At 46.8% G+C, this 18,465-nt stretch overlaps 1 protein-coding gene across 1 annotated transcript in view; it reads left to right on the top strand.

The window, feature by feature from the left end:
• The first annotated feature begins 15,191 nt into the window (after positions 1 to 15,191).
• PLXNB3 (plexin B3) overlaps positions 15,192 to 18,465 on the top strand; it is a 76,840-nt gene continuing 73,566 nt past the window's right edge. The window contains exon 1 of the mRNA XM_040405127.1: positions 15,192 to 15,303. The gene's annotated coding sequence lies outside the window, so the exon portion shown is untranslated. The remainder of the gene's footprint in view (positions 15,304 to 18,465) is intronic.

Here is an 18,465-nt window from a genome sequence, read left to right as displayed (position 1 = left end):
CAGCTGTGACAGGACCTGGGTGTTTGCTCTGTTGGCAGAACAATAGTAATGTGTACAGAGACCATGACGTCAGATCTTCTACAAATTACTAGGAGCCCCCTCACCCGTAAAGGGGCCTTCATTATAACAGCCGGCATTTCACATATTCAAGTAGGACGACAAATTCTCCATTCACAGACATGAAGGAAGCTGAGATGTAGGGGGTTGTTTTTGTCCCCTGATATAAAAGGAAGGAGGACTCTGGCTCTTGCCCCTAGCAACCATAAGGCCAAACTGATATCTGTTTCAATTTACCCCCTGCCACTTGACGACTAAATTCTGTTGGGTAAATTGAAGCCGTTGCCCATTAAGATGTGAACATTCGGGGTTAATGGCCGTAATTAACCCTGAATGTTCAGGTTTATGCAGCTTTTTAATTTTTTTATTTTTTTGTGCATTCTGCGTTGGACCTGTATCTAAAACGAATGAGCAGGACAGAATATTTGATTTTTTTTTCGGCAGTCTGGTAGAAAGAAAAAAAGAGGAATTGGTTTTTGCATGTAACATGCCATCAAAGACATCATGTGGCGTCTCACGGAAGTTTCTGCAGACACTTCCCCATTGCTTTAACCATCCCTGTGCTGAGCTGTCTGTAGGTCACTGCGGCTCTTTTCTTCAGTTCTCCCCAGTGAGGCTGAGCTGCAGTACCAAACACGGCCAAGAGTGGCGCCGACCCATGGTTCTAACTCCATAAACCCCTTTAACCTCATATCATTAGTAATCTCTGTATGCACCCTTCCACTTAAAGGGCATCTGTCAGCAGTTTTGCACCTATGAAACTGACATGCGCACTTGGCAGCTGAAGACATCTGTGTTGGTCCCATGTTCATATGTCCCCGCACTGCTAAGCAAAATGATGTTTTATTATGTAAATGAGCCTCTAGGAGCAACAGGGGCGTTACCATTACTCTCTGCAACTGCCGCAACCTCTGCTTTGATTGACAGGGCAAAGGAGGAAAAATGCAAGACACAGTTGCAGAGAGAGCAGAGCATCTAGGTGTAACGGCAACGCCCCCGTTGCTCCTAGAGGCTCATTTGCATATATTAAAGCATAGTTTTTCTCAGCCATGCGGGCACATATGAACATGGGACCAACACAGATGTCTTCAGCTGCCAAGCGCACATGTCGGTTTCATAGGTACAAACCTGCTGGCAGATGCCCTTTAAACAGGTTTGCCATTCAGGGGCCTGGATAAGCTGGCTGACAACCTCCTGTGGGAGGTGTCATGGTGGCTACGTTGGTTGTCACCCATCGTTCTCCTCCCCCAGAAGTTTTTTTTTTTTTTTAACCTAAATTCCAGGAGCGATTGGGTTAATTAAACGTCACTGTTTATTTGGCAGTGCAGCGGGGAGCTTAATAATTACTGACCCGAGGCTCTGGGTCGGGTTCCACCAGTGCCGCCCCCTCCCAGGTAATAAATACACAGCTCCCATTGTGCGGCTGCTTCATCATACGACGCTGCGGCCTCGGTTTTCACCCACAGGGCAGATCCAGGGGCGGCTCCGAGGAAGAAGCCTTTGTCTTAGTTGGGAGGGGGGGAAGACGCAGGTGATTCGGAGGCACAGAGGTGTCTGGGAACACAGCAGGCAACCCCTCATGTATTTATTTAAAGGGGATGGCACACTGAAATGTATCCCTATCTGCAGGATCGGTGCTGCTGCTCCTCCATTCATCTTTGAGACTGTAGCCAGAGCTGATTTATCTATCGGGCCCTGTTCACACAGAGACTTTCACAGGCAGATTTTGGTGCGGACCCCTTGCCCAAAAAAAATAAAATTAAAAAAGCGCCTTTCAGCCGCCGCCTGTTATTTTCAATGGGAGGCTGCACTGCAGTGTTCTTGGTGCTTGAAACCGCGGCGTGTGTCCATTCAACTCCATATAATCTGTGTGTGAACAGGTCCCTAGAGCAGTCCCTCTAAAGCTCTCATTTTATAGAGGTCCTTGGAAATAAAAGCCACAACCTCATTGGTTCCTATGGGCTCCTCTTGTCTTATGAAGACGGGAGGGACGGGTGACGTGATGGCATTGGAGAGGGGTATTTGACACTCCCCCACAGGGACATTTCATTGGTATGGTCTAAAGGATTTTTTATTTTTTCCCAAAACAGCGCCACTCTAGTCCATGGCTGTGTCTGGTATTGCAGCTTAGCTCTATCTAATTGAATTGGGCAGAGCTGCAATACCAGACACAGCCATGGATAAGAGTGGCGCTGTTTCTGGGAGACAGAGGCTTCTTTCTTCAAACCACCCCTGGTAAAATATATTCTTGTGAATAATGCGAGGACTTGAAGCAGCCTTCATTTTCCAGAGCCATGCCTTCATCTCAACCTTACAAGTACCCATGTCAAATATCCGGCGGTAACCCATGCCCCACTACTGGTCAGCACAAGGAAACTGCTTTGGGTCCGATCCACAATTGGCTTGCCAGCCGACCCACTCATTTCTATGGAACCGCAAAAAATACGTGTGCTGCCTGCATCTGTGCCTCCAATGATGGAGCACGTTCTACAATGGGGGATGAAAAAAAAATCGCGGACCCCATCCGTATTTTGCGGACCCGCGGTTTGCAAAACAGATATGGTAGTGTGCAGGCGGCCTAAATCTGTTGATTTTGGCTTGGCAGCTGCAGGGAACCTAAATTCCCCCCCCCATTGCTATAATTGTGTGGCCCGCAGGCAAGCCACGGGATGTTAAATTTGGCTAGGACAAGTCTACCTTTCCGAAGCCACAGGACATTACAGCTCCTATGCAGACCTACAGACAGTCTCTGGGAAGTCCGTTCGCTACTATCCACCTGTTCCCTGATTCATACTTGCCTTCCAAATCTACAAAAGCGAGAAGTAGTGAGCAGGGAATATAGTCAGACTACCTGGGGTCTGTTTGTAGTCTGTTACCATGGAAACGCATAGCTCTGTGCAGAAGCTGTAGATAAAAAAAAAAAAGGTAGGAGATTTGTAATGAAAACTATTTGCAAAGTTGCTTGATTTTTTTTTTCCCTTTAGATGCATCGGAGCGATAGAAAAATGGTGCACGTAGCCTTTTAAAGAGGGAGGTCTAGTCAAAATGATCTGATAGATGGGAGACTGGTGAAGTCTATGAGGTGGGGCTACCGCTGATTCCTAACCCTTCTGTTACTGGAAGTCCAGCACCATTTTTATGAAAAGGCCCATTTAAATCAATGAAGAAATCTCCGAGCAGTGCCAAAGGGGTCGGATTTCTCAATATAGGGGGGGGGGGGGGGCGGAAATCGTAGACCAATGTGATCTTACTTGTATCTATAACACAGGGGATGGTAACAGGATTTTCCCTTTAAATTGTCAAAACAAAACAATTCTCAGTGCATAAAGGGTCGTCAGGATTTCATAGCCTCTCATTGATGAGAGGCTTTTACACAGTTAAAGGGGTTCTCCGTGAATTAAGAAAATGAAAATGCTTAAATTATTACTTTATTACAAATATATTCCCAAATACCTTTCATTAGTTATAATGTCTCGTTTTGTCTGGGGAGCGACCATTAGGAGAAATAAAATGGCCGCCGTCCTATTAGTACACACAAGGACAAGTTACTTCACAACACTGAACTAAAGACCTGCCTCATCCTCCGCTCTGCTTGTCACGGATTATGATCCTGAATACAGTTTAATATGATCTTCAGGTGAATCTCTGTAGGAATGGAGTTCATGAGGAGACATGAAGTACAGAGAAAAGGTAGGGTTGTGGATAATGAGCAGCAGCACTTGTATGCAGTCTCCATTACCACAGTCTGTCCTGTCCAATCCTCTCTGTACTCCATGTCTCCCTCATGAACTTCATTCCCACAGAGATTCAGCTGAAGATTATATTTAGGGTGCATTCACACGACCGTATTTTTGGCTCCGCATCCGTTCCGCAATTTTGTGGAACGGGTGCGGACTCATTCATTTCAATGGGGCTGTCTGCATCCGTAGATCCGATCTGCGGCCCCGCAAAAAAGATAGAGCATGTCCTATTCTTGTCCGCACTTGCGGACAAGAATAGGCATTTCTATCATAGGGCCGGCTACATTCACACAGCCGGTATCAGTGTTTTGTGGACCGCAAAACCCATACGGTCGTGTGAATGTAGCCTAAACTGTATTCAGGATGATAATCCCTGACAGGCAGAGCAGAGAGGAGGATGAGGCAGCTCTTTACCTAAGTGTTGTGCAGTAACTAGTCCTGTGTGTGATTAGGACAGATTTTGTGTGTATGAATAGGACGGCGGCCATTTTATTTCCCCGATGATTGCTCCCCAGACATAACAAGCCACTATAACTAATGAAAGGTATTTGGAAATATATTTATAATAAAATAATATTTAAAGGGAACTTGTCACCAGGATTTTGTGTATAGAGCTGAGGACATGGGTTGCTAGATGGCCGCTAGCACATCCGCAATGCCCTGTCCCCATAGCTCTGTGTGCTTTTATTGTGTAAAAAACCCGATTTGATACATATGCAAATGAACCCGAGATGAGTCAGGGACAGGACTCCTCTCAGGTTAATTTGCATATGTATCAAATCGGTTTTTTTACACAATAAAAGCACACAGAGCTATGGGGACTGGGTATTGCGGATGTGCTAGCGGCCATCTACCAACCCATGTCCTCAGCTCTATACCCAAAATCCCGGTGACAGGTTCCCTTTAAGTATTTTAATTTTCTTAATTCCTGGAGAACCCCTTTAAACACTCAGAGCAGAGCACGGTTTTCAGAACCTGACCACGCTTCCTGCCCACCCATTTCCTAATGTTCTCTGCCCAAGTCTGAGCCGGACCTTTCTTGGCTCCAGACGCCTAATGATCTCTGAACCTTATTGTTATCAGGTGGAATAATCCGCGCAGGATCAGCTAATATATCCGTGAATCCGGAGACTGTACATGTATAACTAATATCTGTATCCACTATTAGTATCTTTATATGAAAGCACTTACAGCCATATATACCGCCATATACGGCCTCGGAGCGGACAGCGGCGTTCACCTATTACTGCCTACACCCCCAATAGCCAAGTGGATCTCTGAATATTGTGCTTCTTCTAACTGACTATGCAATGCCGTCAATCAGATTATGTGCCTTAATGAATTGGTGGTTCTCCGACCAAATGTCTTCTATTGGTTAGATACTAATAAATGTACGATTTGAAAATATTGCGCGGCGTGGCGTGATTATTTCCTTCTGCTTGGATCCAGTATCGTCTCAGAACCAGAAATGTTCTTTCTTCTAGCTTTCTTTCTGTCTCTTCCCCCTTCTCTCTCTTTGGCTTCATGCACACGACCGTTGTTGTGGTCCGCATCCGAGCCGCAGTTTTTGTGGCTTGGATGCGGACCCATTCACTGTCCGCATCCGTTGCTCCGTTCCGTGGCCCCGCTAAAAAAAAATAGAACATGTCCTATTCTTGTCCGCGCTTTGCGGACAAGAACAGGCATTTATATTAAAGGCTGTCCGTGCCGTTCCGTAAATTGCGGAACGCGCACGGACTCCATCCGTGTTTTGCGGATCTGCGATTTGCGGACCGCAAAACACACCACGGCCGTGTGCATGAGGCCTTTCTGTCTCTGTGTTTCTGCCTTCTGTCTCTTACCCCCTTCTCTCTCTCTTTCCGTCTCTTACCCCCTTCTCTTTCTTTCCGTCTCTTACCCCCTTCTCTTTCTTTCAGTCTCTTACCCCCTTCTCTTTCTTTCCGTCTCTTACCCCCTTCTCTCTCTTTCCGTCTCTTACCCCCTTCTCTCTCTCTTTCCGTCTCTTACCCCCTTCTCTCTCTCTTTCCGTCTCTTACCCCCTTCTCTCTCTCTTTCCGTCTCTTACCCCCTTCTCTCTCTCTTTCCGTCTCTTACCCCCTTCTCTCTCTCTTTCCGTCTCTTACCCCCTTCTCTCTCTCTTTCCGTCTCTTACCCCCTTCTCTCTCTCTTTCCGTCTCTTACCCCCTTCTCTCTCTCTTTCCGTCTCTTACCCCCTTCTCTCTCTCTTTCCGTCTCTTACCCCCTTCTCTCTCTCTTTCCGTCTCTTACCCCCTTCTCTCTCTCTTTCCGTCTCTTACCCCCTTCTCTCTCTCTTTCCGTCTCTTACCCCCTTCTCTCTCTCTTTCCGTCTCTTACCCCCTTCTCTCTCTCTTTCCGTCTCTTACCCCCTTCTCTCTCTCTTTCCGTCTCTTACCCCCTTCTCTCTCTCTTTCCGTCTCTTACCCCCTTCTCTCTCTCTTTCCGTCTCTTACCCCCTTCTCTCTCTTTGTGCTTACATTTATGTATCATGTGGCATCTTCAGTGCAGCAGCCTTTAGTTCCCCTTTTTCTGCCCCTGCACAATCTTTGTGAATGTTAGAAATCCTCCTCAGTCATCAAAAATTCATCTAGTGTAAAACTGTAAATAGAGGAGGGGGAGGGAAGGAGGGTACAGCTGAAGATATCCAATTGAAGAGATCTAGTCCCCTCCTATTGCATTTGCCTTCCCCATGTAATAACAATTCTGGAACATCTATTCTTATGGTTCCTATTCATTTATTATTTCTTCTAAAAGTTTTATGAAGGAATTACTAGCAATTTGCAGTGAAGGTCCAGATGGGAGTTACCAGTTAAGGTTGTGTCACGGCACAGTCTGACACTGTCCAATCAGTGCCCCTCCCGAACTGGTAACACCCATCTAGATCTTCATTGCAGACTTGTAATTCATTCATAACTTCTAGCAAGAAAATTAGAGGAATAAAAGCCAAAAGAATAGATGTTCCAGAATTTTTATTACATGGGGGATGCAAGTAGTTATTAAAGCAGACATGTCAGGAAAGGTGAGAGGTCCTCTTTAATTTGGTGATACACAGAGGACAGACTGAACCGAAAGCCATCTATCTCATATCTATCTGTGTGTTTGCTTCAGCTGATCATGCATTAAAATGGGAGAGGGGAGAAAGCTGCTTCTAGACACCGCTGCCAGCAGCTTCTCTCCTGAGCACAAAAGGATCAGGCAGTTTAAATCCAACATGTCTGATCCTTCTGTCCCTTGACATCAGCAGATGGGGGAGAGTCAGGAGGCTCCAATACATATTAGATGGTCGGCCACATGAAGTGGAGGCATCTGATTGACACATCAAAACTTGCATCACACCGGTAAGAGCCCCCAAGTGATAAAAACATCTGCAATCTTAATATTTCTGTTCCACTTAAAGGGTGTGTCCACTCCTGTTCACTTAAAGGGTATGTCCATGCAGATGTAAGGTCCATACCAGATTGCACAACATAACGGCCTGCTCACATCCTAATGAGGCCGGTACTTGATGGTTTCCAGCTACGTGTATATATTTCATGTGGTGTGAACAGGGCCTGTACGTGCTGTAACACCAGGGGAGATGAGGGTGAATGAGCGAGGTGTTGTATCTGCCAATAATTAAAGGGAAGTGGAAAACAAACCCATTAAGGAAAGTGACTGGGACTTTCCATACAGATAGCCAGTTCTGGAGACCTGGACCTCCAGTGGTGGGATCTGAACTTGGATCAGACTGTGTGTCCACGGTCAGCCCATTTAATAGACTTTTACATACAGTGCTGCCCATAATTATTCATACCTCTGGCTAATTTTGACTTAAAGTTACTTTTATTCAACCAGCAAGTAATTTTTTGACGGGAAATGACATAGGTGTCTCCCAAAAGATAATAAGACGATGTACAAGAGGCATTATTGTGGGGGAAAAAACATTTCTCAGCTTTTATTTACATTTGAGCAAAAAATACAAGATGTTCTGCACTGTGGAAAGTCTCCGAGGACGTGGTCGGAAGCCAAACGTGACACCTGTGCTGGCCAGGAGGATAGTTAGAGAGGTGAAACAGAATCCAAGGATCACCACCAAGACCATCCTGGTGAATCTGGGCTCTGCTGGTGGCAATGTCTCAAGGCAGACAATCCAACGGACACTGCGCACTGCTGGGTTCCACTTCTCCAGATAAGGCACACAAAAGCTCGCTTGGCCTTTGCAAAAGCTCATCTGGACAAAGAAGAAGACTTCTGGTCTTCTGTGTTATGGTCAGATGAAAAAAAAATGTAATTGTTTGGTCACAATGATGTTTCCTTCATTTGGCGTAAAAAAGGAGAAGCCTTCAACCCAAAGAACACCATCCCCACTGTCAAACATGGTGGTGGGAATCTAATGCTTTGGGGGTGTTTTTCAGCCAATGGACCAGGGAACCTAATCACAGTAAACGGCACCATAAAAAAAAAGAGCATTACATGAAGATTCTCACCGACAACATCAGGCAGTCTGCGGAGAAACGTGGCCTTGGGCACCAGTGGACATTTCAGCATGACAATGACCCAAAACACACAGCAAAAGTGGTGAAGAAATGGTTAGCAGACAACAACATTAACGTTTTGGAGAGGCCCAGCCAGAGTCCAGACTTGGATCCACTTGAGGATCTGTGGAGGGAGCTAAAGATCAGGGTGATGGCAAGAAGACCCTCCAACCTGGAAGATTTGGAGCTCATTGCTAAAGATGAATGGGCAAAAATACCTGTGGAGACCTGCAAGAAGCTGGTCTGCAATTATAGGAAGCGTCTGATTGCTGTAAGAGCCAATAAAGGCTTTTCTATTGATTATTGAGAAGGGTACGAATAATTTAGGACTGGACACTTTTTGCTCAAATGTAAATAATAGCTGAGAAATGTTTTTTTCCACAATAATGCCTCTTGTACATCGTCTCATTATCTTTTGGGAGACACCTATGTCATACTTGCTGTTTGAATAAAAGTAACGAAGTCAAAATTTGCCAGGGGTATGAATAATTCTGGGCAGCACTGTATATACATTGAGCGAACATAAGAGAAGTGTGGTTTTCTCTTTATGAAAACCTCTGATTTTTATCAAGTGCGGTTTTTGATGGCGGGAAATGACCTAAATTATTACAGTTCATGTATAAAACTGATGTATTTTATACTCACTGCCGGGTTGAGGGGCAGCAAGAGTCATGGGATCGAGGCCTCTGTCTCCAAGTATCTCCACAGGGAAGATGACCTCGTTGAGGGCCTTCAACGTGCTCTACAGACGCTCAGCTTATCTCCTGTGGATCAAAGGATCGGGCATGTTGAACTCCTGCACGTCCAATTTTTTTTATCCCGACATCTGCCACCTGGGACAGTCAGACTGCCCCCATACCTATTAGACCGCACTACGCTTGGATGCCCATCTCTGTGGGCCATGATGGTCAACTGAAGAAGCACTCATGCAAATTTGAAAAGAAAAACTTCTAAAGAACCAGGTAAGATGACTATGCAGGAACATGGCCCCTGACTATCAAGAAGGAGAAGGAGGGGCTGGCAGAGAAAGGATGAGGTGCAGGGGTGCACAGAGTGACTTGGACCCACCCTCTGTGCACTTAATTGCTCATTTGCATATGGATTTGAAGTACTTTTTCTCCACAATGAAGCAACAGATCACTAAGTGAAAGGTATCATTACATTCAGCTCAGCTAGCCCTGAGCCTGGTTTAAAGGGGTTGTCCCATAAAGACAACTTGTTATCCCCCTATTCAGTGGGGTTCTGAACGCAGGGGCCCCTGGCCATCACTAGAGTGGGGGCCCATGCTTCCCGGTTTGAACAGAGTGGTGATCACACAGGCCACTCCATTCAACTCTCTTGTACTCGGCTATCTGCAAGAGTCCCAGAGTTGAAGAGAGCTACTGTGCAATTCCATGTCTGCCATTGCATTCAAACAGGGAGAATGGGCCCCGTTCTCATGATCATCCGGGGCCCAAGCCGTCAGACACCTCCATTAGGACTCATTCACACCTCCGGCAATGCACAGGTCTGCAATGTCTACATGGCCGCCGTCTTTGGACGTGGACCCATTCACTTGAATGGGGTCCGCGATCCGCATCCGACGGACTGCACCGCAAGCACTACTTTTTTGTGGTCCGGAGGCATGGACAGAAAACCCTCAGAAGCACTCCATCGTGTTTCAGTGGGCTTCCGATCTGTGCCTCCGCACCGCACAATATTTTCCGGATTGCGAACCCATTCAAGCGAATACGGCCCCTAATACCGGCATGGATGCGCAACAGCAGGTCCGTATGCAGAACCATTAATTTCAATGAGGCTTAATAAAAATAAAAAAAAAGAAGTGACTCAGTGTCCGTTCCGCCAAAAAAATAGAACATGTTACAGTGGACCTGCAAAAAAAAGAAAAGGATGCAATATGAATGTCACACGGACGCCATCCGTATTTTTTGCGGACCGCAAAGTATATCCGATCATGTACATAAGCCCTAAGGCCAATCGTCTGCCTTAAGGGTCGCAAAAAAAAAACAGAATGTACACGGACAAAAAATTTGTTAGTGTGCATGAGTCCTAATAGGAAGGATGCCACACCGAAATCCACGTGAGCTCTGCTAGGTGTGAACTGGGCCTTACTATAAGTAAACGTGCGTGTATTTCAACGTCTATTAAGGCCTGAGCATAGGGAATCTGCACCGCGCGGTGTCTCAACCTGCAGCGCAGATGTCTGTCACGCCTCAGGCAAATTCACCCTATCCTCCCCATAATGTACAGTGCTAAAACAGTCATGTTTTCTGCTGCTTCTTTTTTTTGGGAGGTCGGCCGGCATGTTTATTTCTGCTAATGATACCAATACGTACGTTCTTTCAGTCAATCAGCACACGTAAAAGGGCCTAAATCATGTACTGCCTACTCCACCATAGGGTGCCATAGTATCAGTGGGTGAGACTAGGGGGCTCATTTATCAAACTGCTGTAAAGTAGAACTGGCTTAGTTGCCCAGAGCAACCAATCAGATTCCTCCTTTCATTTTCCAAAGGAGCTGTCCAAAATGAAAGGTGGAATCAGATTGGTTGCTATGGGCAACTAAGCCAGTTCTACTTTACACCTGTTTAATAAATGACCCCCTATGTGTAGAATCCAGCGAACACTGGTGTAAAGTGAAACTGGCTGAGTTGCCTATAGCAACCAATCAGATTCCACCTTTCATTTTTCAGAGCTCCTTTGGAAAATGAAAGGTGGCATCTGATTGGTTGCTATGGGCAACTCAGCCAGTTTCACTTTACAGCAGTATTGATAAATCTCCCCCTTAATATTTTCCTCTTCTCTTTGAGTGGAGATGCAGGATTTGAGCATAAATTGTAGATTCATCAAATATATCACAAATATCGACCCTAAAGTCATAACCCCAAGGACCTAAGTGCAGGGACTAACTTCAGTGACCCTGTGGGGTGCAGCCTGATGGTAAAGGGGTACTCTGTGTCAGATGCTCGGGATCGGCTGACCATCTCATGTGTATGGAGGCCTCCCGACTTTCCCAGATATCTCCCCCCTCATAAGGATCGGGCATTTAAAATCCCTTTTGTTCTCAGGGAGAAAAGCCACTTCTAGAGGTGTTTGGTTGCTGCTTGTTCCCCTTTGCTCATTCGGCCGAGCATGCATGTGTATGGCCATCCTGAGGCTACATGCACAAGGCAGTGTCGTTTATGCGGCTTTTGCCGCGTTTCTGCACCAAATCACGGACCTCACCCCTTTTGCAATTCACTAAAAATCCACACCAAAAAATCGTTAGGCCTGTGGAATTCAAAATCGACCCCGCAGGTCAGATTCTGTGTGGAAAATTTCCACGCCATGTTGATGAGATTTTGAAAAAGTATTTTTTTTGCGGATCCATTGTAACATTCCCACAAAACGGAAAAGAATAGGACATTCTCTCTCTTTTTTTTCCCGGGGGCTACGGAACAGACATACGGATGCTGTCCGCATCTTTTGTGGCCCCATTGAAATGAATGGGTCCACATTCTACCCAAAACATGCGGATCGGATGCGGAAAAAATATACGGTCGTGTGCATGAGCCCTTATGGTGTGAATTTTGCGCATGAAACTCACACGACTGTATATTTGAGTCCGCATCCGTCCTGCAATTCTGCGGAACAGATGCGGACCCATTCATTTCAATGGGGCCGCAAAAGATTCGGACAGCACACCGTGAACTGTCCTGTCCGCATCCGCACTTCCGTACCACCCCCCGCAAAAAAGATAGAGCATGTCCTATTCTTGTCTGTTTTTGCAGACAAGAATAGGCATTTCTATCGTGGAGAAGGAACTTCTGATCAGCAAAATGCGGAACGAACGCGGCTTGTATCCATCTTTTGCAGATCCGCAAACCGCATTAAATCCGCACCAAGAACCACAAGTTACACGTGCGTTTTTTGGTACAGAAATCTGCACGGAAATTCCTGCCGATCTTATGCTTATTGCATGGGTTACCAGAACACACAATGCCGATCATGCTCGCTTTTTCTGTGCGGATTTTCATGTTTACGCGGCGTAAACCCTCATTCAGACGTCCGTGTCTGTGCTTAAATCCGTGAAAATGTGGTCAGTGATGCAACCGTGAAGCTGTCCGTGAAGGATCCATGTGCGAACCGCGTGTCATCCGTGTTTCACAGACCCTGTGCAGCTGAAAAATTATTTTCAAAGAATCTATTCTTAATGATCCGTTAAACACGGATGGCGTCCCTGTTGTATCCGCGGTTTTCACAGACCCGTAGACTATAATGGGCATGATGGATCTGTGACAAAATAGAGCATGTAATCCGTGCTAAATGCACGGACCCCCGGACCGTGGTAAAAAACATGTGTGAATACACACATTAAAATGGATCGGGACGTGTGCTGTCCGTGGAGAACACGTACGTAAAAAATCTCGTATACACTTTGGACCCGTTGTGCGGATTTTAAAATCTGCAGCCTGTCATTTATTTGTGTGATTCTTCACCTCCATAGACTTCAATGGGGCTGTTACCAAAAACCGAAAATCCGCACAAAAATCTGCAACAAAAAGCACATAAAACTGCACAAAACACACACACAAAATGCGCCAAAGCTGCAATAAATAGTGCAGACTTATGTGTTTTTATTTTTTGCAAGGTTTTGATGCACTGTGTGTGTGTCAACATGCAGGAAATCTGCACCAATTTCTAACTGCGTTTTCTGATGCGCGTTTTGCCGCAGATCTCACCCTTCATTACAAAAGGGAGAAATCCGCAGCTAAAACCGCAAACATAACTGCGGAACCACAAAGTGCACCTGCGATTTGTTTAATCTATGGTACTGTACGACTCTAAGGGATTTCCGTATAGAAAAACCGCAGAGTCTATTGACACGACATTTGCAGTGTAAGGCCTCATGCACACGGCCGTTGTTTTGGTCCACATCCGAGCCGCAGTTTTGGCGGCTCGAAGGCGGACCTATTCATTCCGTGTGCTGTCCGCATCCGTTGCTCCGTTCCGTGGTCCACAAAAAAAATATATAACCTGTCCTATTCTTGTCCGCACTTTGCGGACAAGAATAGGCAGTTATATTAAAGGCTGTCCGTGGCGTTCCGCAAATTGCGGAACACGCACGGACGGCATCCGTGTTTTGCTCGTAGGAGGCCTCAGTACGTAATAGCACATCAGATTGCGGTATTTCATATGGGTGAAGAAGGGTATACCAACCGTTTTTTGTCCTTCGTTGGGTAATTGGGGATTGATGGATGCACTGGACGCTTAGGCTGGTTTCAAAAACACGTAATACGGGTACATTTTTGATCCCTATGATATTAGTTGGGGGTCACAAGACCGGCTTTTAGGCCGTGGGTAAAAACACACCCGCATTGCGCTTATGTAAAACCAGCCTGGCTGATATAGGACTCATAGGGCCCCACATTGCCGCTGGGGACAGTACTGCTGCCAATAAAACATAGCAGCTTCTGATCAGTGAAAAAGGAGCGGCTGTCACATGGCAGCTGTTCCAATTTCCCCTTCTTGCGCTGGTAGACGCTGCTCAGCGTAACGCTTATGGTTCCTTGCCGCCATAGATGCCATGTTATAAATGAACGATGCCCTGACAGCTTCATCTTCAGGCAGGATAAGCAGGGTGACATGCGCGTCCTCTGCTGTGCTGCCAGCAAAACCATGAATAAGGGTTCATGCACACGACCACGGTCCGCAAAACACAGATCTGCAACAAAAAATAAAACGGATGACATCTGTGTGACGTCCGTGCTGTAACAATGCCTGTCCTTGTCCGCAAAAACGGGCAAGAATAGAACATGTTCTATTTTTTTGCGGAACGGACTTGCAAGACATAAGCATACGGAGTGCAAAAGGCGTAATTAATGTTTATGCATAAGGGCTGCAAAAAAAAATAATCAAAAAACGGAACGGACACGGACAAAAATACATTCGTGTGCATGAGCCCTTGGTCCCAGAACGGGGATCAGCAACCTTCGGCGCCCCAGCTGTTGCGAAACTACAGTTCCCAGCATGCTCCATTCACTTTTATGGCAGTTTCCGAGAAGAGCAGAGCAAGTACGCATGCTGGGAGTTGTAGTTTCGCAACAGCTGCATTGCCGGAGGTTGCCGTCCTGGAACGTATTCTCTGCGTGTTCATTGCAATGGCCGGCAATGAGGCCTAAATCCTCGGCTACACCAACCCACCGCGGGTGGATGTCGTATGGCTAAAACTTTTACGCCATTTTAGTCGATGTGCTTGAGTCACGCTACAGGGTTGTCACTAGAAAAAGGCTGGGCCCCATAGTAGCCTAATGCGAGACGGCAAAAGGCGTGGAGGGCGAAGTTAAAGAGAGTAAAAAGAGCGTTTTGGCGCTAAACAGTTTTGGGCGCAACTTGTGAAAGTGGTGACGCTCCCCAATGAGTTAGAATAATGACGCAGAGAGAGAGACGCCATGTCAGTGAATGGAAACAAGGCAGACCCATCACATGATCACTCCTGGCTTCCCTCTTTGAATACCAGGAATATAGCATGACCCAGACATCACATGGCGCCACGCCTGACAGCGCTCCCTAGCCGTTGTGTAACTACTACTCCCAATCGTACGTAAAGGACAAATTCAACTTAGCTAAATGTACAATTTTTTTTTTTTTGGATAATCGTCGCCAGACACCTCTGTCGCCGCTTATCTCTAAAAAAAATAAAAAAATAAAAATAAAACATAAGAGTTGGAATCCAGTCTTGAGCTTGACACGAGAAATCTATAGGGGTAAGAAAAGCTGCAGAAAAGTGGGAGAAATGTATGAAGGCTGTAATGCGCGCGGCCGCCAGCAGAGGGCGCTCGGCGGGCAGATCCGGCTCGATGGAAATGTAGCTGGGTTTTGGTGGGAGGACCCGGCTCCCTGCTGCTGAGCCGCTGCCTGTTGTCTCAGGGAGACGAGCAGGTAACTTGTTCCTCAGGAGTTCTGGGGTAGAAGCTGCTAGGACCCCGGCAGCAGGTAAGTACTCACCTCCCTTCCTTTCCTCTATCCCCCCCTCCCTCCCCCTTAAAACTCAGGTGCAGCCCTGCCCTTCCCCCCCCCCTCAGTGGGGCTGTAAACAGGTGGAGAGGAGAGGCACTGCAAAATACATGTGCTGGCCCTTTAAATGGACTTGTGGGGGTCCTCCCCTCGCTGCTGCTCATCTCTAGCGTTTATTTGCTGCAGTCGATAAAGGGGGACCCCTCTTGATTTACTGGAGTGCTTCTCGTGCTAGGTATTTCTATGTATCAATGGGGACTCCGAAATTTTTTTAAACAAAAAATTGCTCTAGGACGGTCTGGGTATAGAACACTATTATGGCGTGTCTAACCAGCTCTCCGGGGGGGGGGGGGCCCGCAGGGGGTTCACTTACTTTTTAGTTATGTCTCCGAAAATGGCACCTGTCCTCCAAAAAAGTAGTCGAATTGTGAACGAATGACGCCGTCTGCTCGGAACATTGTGTTTCCGGTTGTTAAAGGGGGCTCTCCGACCCTCCTGACCACTCGCCATACTACGTATTGTGCCGCAGCGCAAATGACAATATAGTGGGATTTGTTTGTAGCCATTGTACCCCTTCAAAAAGGGAAACCCTGCCAAAAACTAGAGTTTCTATATATATGTATATATATATTTCCCCCCCCCCCCACAGTATTATTCGCATTCACTATATCGTCTAACGCCGCTGGGTCAGATTGTGGGGGTTCCTGAATGGCGAGGGCTTGGTAACTGTAGATTTGCTGTTCAGGGGCCTGGGAAATTTGGGTGACAACTCCTACGGGTGCTACTGTAACAGACCGATTGGTTGTCAGCCATAGTTGGCAATCGGCGCGTTGTCAGATGTGTGGCACAGATTATACCGCCATGCAGTGCCACGGTCCATAGGCCCCTTGCAGCGTGAGCGGATTAGGTCCGGATGCGTTCAGTGAAAAACGCGCGATTTCACAAGCAAGTTCATTCAGTTTTGTTTGCGATCGCGTTCAGTTGTTATTGCGCGGGTGCAATGCGATTTTAATACGTTTTTTTTACGCGCGTGATAAAAAAAACCTGAAGGTATACAAACAACATCTCTTAGCAACCATCCGTGAAAAACGCATCGCATCCGCACTTGCTTGCAATTTTCACGCAGCTCTATTCACTTCTATGCGTGAGAAAAAGCACAATATAGAACGTGCTGCGATTTTCACGCAACGCACAAGTGATGCGTGAAAACCAACGCTCATGTACACGGACCTGTTGAAACGAATGGGTCCGGATTCGGATGCGTTCGCATCACGCGTTGCACCCGCGCGGACAACTCGCTCGCGTGAAAGGGGCCTTACCGTTTCTGAGCTGGTAGGTTTATTGGCTTCCTGCTGGGCGGGTACAGGTCGTAAAAATCAAAATCGCTAGTAAATGAGTCCTTGAGCCGCCAGGTTGTAAAAGAAAACAAACAAACCCCAAAACGACCGCACTTACGTGTTATGTGAGTTTCTGGACAACCGATACAGTGATGGTCAGTTCGCAGTGTTCGCCAACGAACACATGCGGGCTGCCATCTTGACTCACCCGTCCGGCGATGCACAGGTAAGCCCTTACCTGTGCCTGTGCCGGGAGCCGGTCTGAAATCAAATGCGGTCACCGGGAACAGGCAGTTCCGAGAACAGCCGCCGGGGGGCCTTCATCGGGCTGTTCTCGGAACTGCCTGTTCCCGGGGACCGCATTTGATTTCAGACCGGCTCCCGGCACAGGCAAGGGCTTACCTGTGCATCGCCGGACGGGTGAGTCAAGATGGCAGCCCGCATGTGTTCATTGGCGAACACTGCGAACTGACCATCACTGAACCGATATGGCTGCCGCCGGTCTTTTCACCAGTTGGGACTTCTTAAGGGCTCATGCACACAAACGTATTTTTTTTTTTTTTCCACGTCCATTCCGTTTTTGGGTGGTGTTTTTTTTGCGGCCCATATGCGGGACCATTCACTTCAATGGGTCAGCAAAAAAAATGGAAATGGCTCTGTGTGCGTGTCCAGAAAAGATAGAACATGTCCTATTCTTGTCCGTTTTTGAATTACAAAAAAAAAACGGATGCAATACGGACGTCACACAGACGTCATCTGTATATTTTGCGGATCCGTGTTTTGCGGACCGCAAAATACATACTCTCGTGTGCTTGAGCCTGAAGTTGCATGATTAGGTCTCCCGGAGTCTTGGAAAGCTGAGGGCGGTCGATGGGTTGTCCCTCGTCTTTCCTCCAACAGCTCAAGACGAGAGAAGCCAAGGACGACGTCCAGGATCGGAAAAAACATGGCTTCTTTCTTTCTTTCAAAAATGACACCTATCCTCAGGTTGTGAGTGCGATTGCAACTCATTCATTTACTTCTATCATAGTCGAGTTGCAATTCCAGACATAACCATGTACAGGTGTGGCGCTGTTTTTAGAAGAAAGAAGACACACTTTTTCTTTTTTTCTTTTTTTTTTGTATTCTGGACAATCCTTTTAAAGGGGGTCATCTCATAAAGACGTGTATGCACATAGATGCTGGGGTCCTCCTCTGTGAGACCCATTCATGCAGCAACTTGGAAAGTGTGCCTTTCATTTTTGATGACCCTTTCAAGCTTAAAGGGGTATTCCGGCTGTATCAAGTTATTCCTTATCCACAGGATAACTATAAGATCGGTGGGGCTCCCAGCAGTATAATGAGAGAATGGGGACCCTATACCCCACGGGGCCCCTCCCGAAATGAACGGAGTGGCAATTCGGGCATGTGCACTCATCTCTATGGAAGTTCTGGAAATAGCTGAGGGTTGTACTTGGCTGTCTCCGGGAGGTGAAGTCCACTTAATATGATGATCAGTCATGTAAATTATACGATGTGGGGGCCCATGAAGAGTCGCGCTGATCCCATGTTGCTAATGGGTCAAGGAATTTGATGCAAATTTTTGGTGTTTTTTGTATTGAGGTCTGAGGGGTCTTATTACTGACCACTTAAAAGAGGTCAGGCTGGCTCCGATATAGAATCGCCTACGTGGGGGTACAGCTTTATGGACTCCCAATCAGTGGGAAATCTGGAGGTGCCCTTTAAGCCTTACCTCCGAGAGTGACCCTAAAGGCTAGGGCTACACGACGAAATGTGTCGCTTGACGCATCGGGCACAACTACAC

This window comes from Bufo bufo, chromosome 8 (genome assembly GCF_905171765.1).
Source record: "Bufo bufo chromosome 8, aBufBuf1.1, whole genome shotgun sequence".
NCBI lineage: Eukaryota > Metazoa > Chordata > Amphibia > Anura > Bufonidae > Bufo > Bufo bufo.
This window is presented reverse-complemented; position numbering and strand designations above follow the sequence as displayed.